Consider the following 2,604-nt stretch of genomic DNA (forward strand, 5'->3'; position numbering starts at 1 on the left):
GTTGCTTTGGGAAACAAACTAGGCTAATAAAAATTTGTTTTATAAGCTGAAAAAAATATTACAAAGCTGAAGGAAGGAGAGTTGGACATTATCAGAAACAAGACGTGGACTGAGCTGTCTCCAGAAGTCCCAGGCAAAGAAACAAGTAAAGCTTTCTGACCACTGAGAACAGCATGATTAAAGACCTTGTCAGACACAAAAGCATCCTTCTCATAGACATACATGAGAAACAGGCACATTGCTGAGCGTTTTGTTGTCATTGCAATGCCACATCAATAATCCAGAATTAGGAGTCAGAAAGCGAAAACTCAAGTTCATACAAGAGCTTCTGCATTGTCAAAGATCCTGCAAAAGTTTGTGGACAGCAAGAGAACACAGAGAGTAAGAGAGGTACAGACTTCATCTCAGGGTTATTTTGCATATAATTTGATTTCATGTACATTCTTACTTTGTAATCATTGATTTAAAATGCTTCCTCAGTACCCAATTGCTCATACTGGATAGGCAAGTGGCCAGCGAAGACTATGGACAAAATTAACATCTATTTTAACAACCCACCTCAAACCTTCAACAATACATAAATGAAAAAATAACACTGGTCACAGTCCTTGCCATTTTAAACTTTAATCATCTGCCCCTCATATTTGTTACATTCACTCATTGTTGCGGTGCGTCCGTTTTTTCATGGTTTTCAATTATTGTACGGGTTTGGTTTCATGTACTGTTTGACGGTTTGTTCCACCCCCCTCCCGTTTATCCTGTTTCAAAGTTGGTTTGTTCCTTGCCAGTCCCTCCCCCGGTTGAGTAAGCTGCCCCTGTCACTCACTCTCTCTCTCCTCATGTCAACCAATCTGCACCCTAGTTCCCTTGTCTATCGTGTATGCCCACCTCTCTCTACAAGTGTCAGTTACCCCCCAACCCGGCCCATGTTCCAGAGGGTTCTTCTCTGGCTGGGTCGGGGTTGGTCCTTGAGCACCGGCCACACCTTTGTCCCTCCTCTCTACATGCCCCATTGGTCTCATGCTCTGCCTTTCTCCCTGTGTGCCCAATCCCCTTTGTCTAGCCTGGGTCCTCCCATTCTGTATTTAAGCGTGTTGCACCTTATTCTCATTGGCAAACTTCCTCAGCTGTTCGCTGGTTCGTTCCCTCCCCTGTTGGTCAATAAACCAACGCTGTTCTGCTGAGGTTGTTTGCTGCCTCCTTTCTATCCATTCGCTGGCTCCACTGGCGGCCTGTTTTATTCCCTCGTCCGAGGGTTGAGGCGCGAAGCTGACCACCTTGGCGTGGGAGGTGGCGCCCCCCGGTTTGCCAAGCTCGTCTCCACGCCGGAGCTATCGCTTGCTGCTGCTGCCAGCCACCCCCCAGGACTGCCGGACGTGTGCTGCCCGTTTGCTGGCCGGGAATTTCGGGCAAGGACTCCAGCAACTCATTACCTCATCTCATAATTTAAACTGTAAACTGTTGAGGACAAAAAATATTCTGTCTTCAATAATCTTGTGCAGTGATACCACAAACAATGAGACCCTGCCATGATAGCTCCTTTGGAAATTAATACATGTAACAATATTCTTATACACTTCCAACCTTTTCTTTATCATTTTGAAGTACGTTTTTTGCTATATTTCTTTAGGAGTAACAATGGAAGCTGCTGTCTGGTTTGCACCTCTTTGCATTTTGCACAATGTGCCCCTTACAGCACACATCTTCCATGGGAAAAGTGTGTTGTAGCAGCAGCAGAATAAATGAATTCAACAGGGTTTGTCCTTCAGGGGAAGATGCCTTGGTTTTGTCACACTCCATGCTTTTGTGGTGCTCTAAAGTCACAGAACAGCAACAGAAGCCTTCTTTACACTGGGAGGTTAAGATTTTACCAGTCACTTACAAACATCCCACTGAGACTAGTTCAGAAGTGTATCTTTAATTATTAGAGTTCAGTCTTCCACCTGGCAGAACAAACATGCAAAATAACCCATGGCTTTAATAATTTACCCTCTGCAACCACAACTTGGTCATACAGCTAATTCACGCTGTAGATTCTGCTCAGTGAAGCACCACAAATTATCCACACAGGCAAAAACAAAAAGCACTTTCAGGGGGTAGATTTAGGTTAAGCAACATTCAAGGATTTGCATGCAAGACTTTCACCACAGTGAACCAAGACATTAATACCATGATACATTAGATACACCAAATGCATTTATTTACTTAGAGCACAGAAAGAGCCAACTCTTCATTCCCAAAACAGTCATTCAGCAACTGTTAAAAACTAAGACTCTTCTAAAGTACCCAGGAATAGCATGTGTTGGTGTTGTTTGTTTGATTTTAACTGAAATATTTAGACATTTGGATTTTAAAGGAATGCCAGCAACCTTCAACTTGAAGGTTGAAATAAGTCCAAACCAAGTTGCTTATCTCCTTATGCAGCTACAAACTGAGCATTCAACTTGTGACTGAATTCTCACATGAATTCAGCATGTGAGATCTGAGTTTCCTAAGCAGTTGGTCAATGCACACAGTACAGCCCACCTGCCTGTCAGACCCAAATTCCTGTCCTCAGATGAAAACAGTCATGGAGAACAGTTCAGTCTGATACTAGGAATCTCA

At 43.4% G+C, this 2,604-nt stretch overlaps 1 pseudogene; it reads left to right on the top strand.

Moving 5' to 3' along the window:
• The window catches only part of LOC106631830, a 4,925-nt pseudogene extending 3,480 nt beyond the window's left edge, over nucleotides 1-1,445 (top strand).
• The last annotated feature ends 1,159 nt before the right edge of the window (nucleotides 1,446-2,604 follow it).

Source organism: Geospiza fortis, unplaced genomic scaffold, assembly GCF_000277835.1.
Source record: "Geospiza fortis unplaced genomic scaffold, GeoFor_1.0 scaffold264, whole genome shotgun sequence".
In the NCBI taxonomy this organism is placed as follows: domain Eukaryota; kingdom Metazoa; phylum Chordata; class Aves; order Passeriformes; family Thraupidae; genus Geospiza; species Geospiza fortis.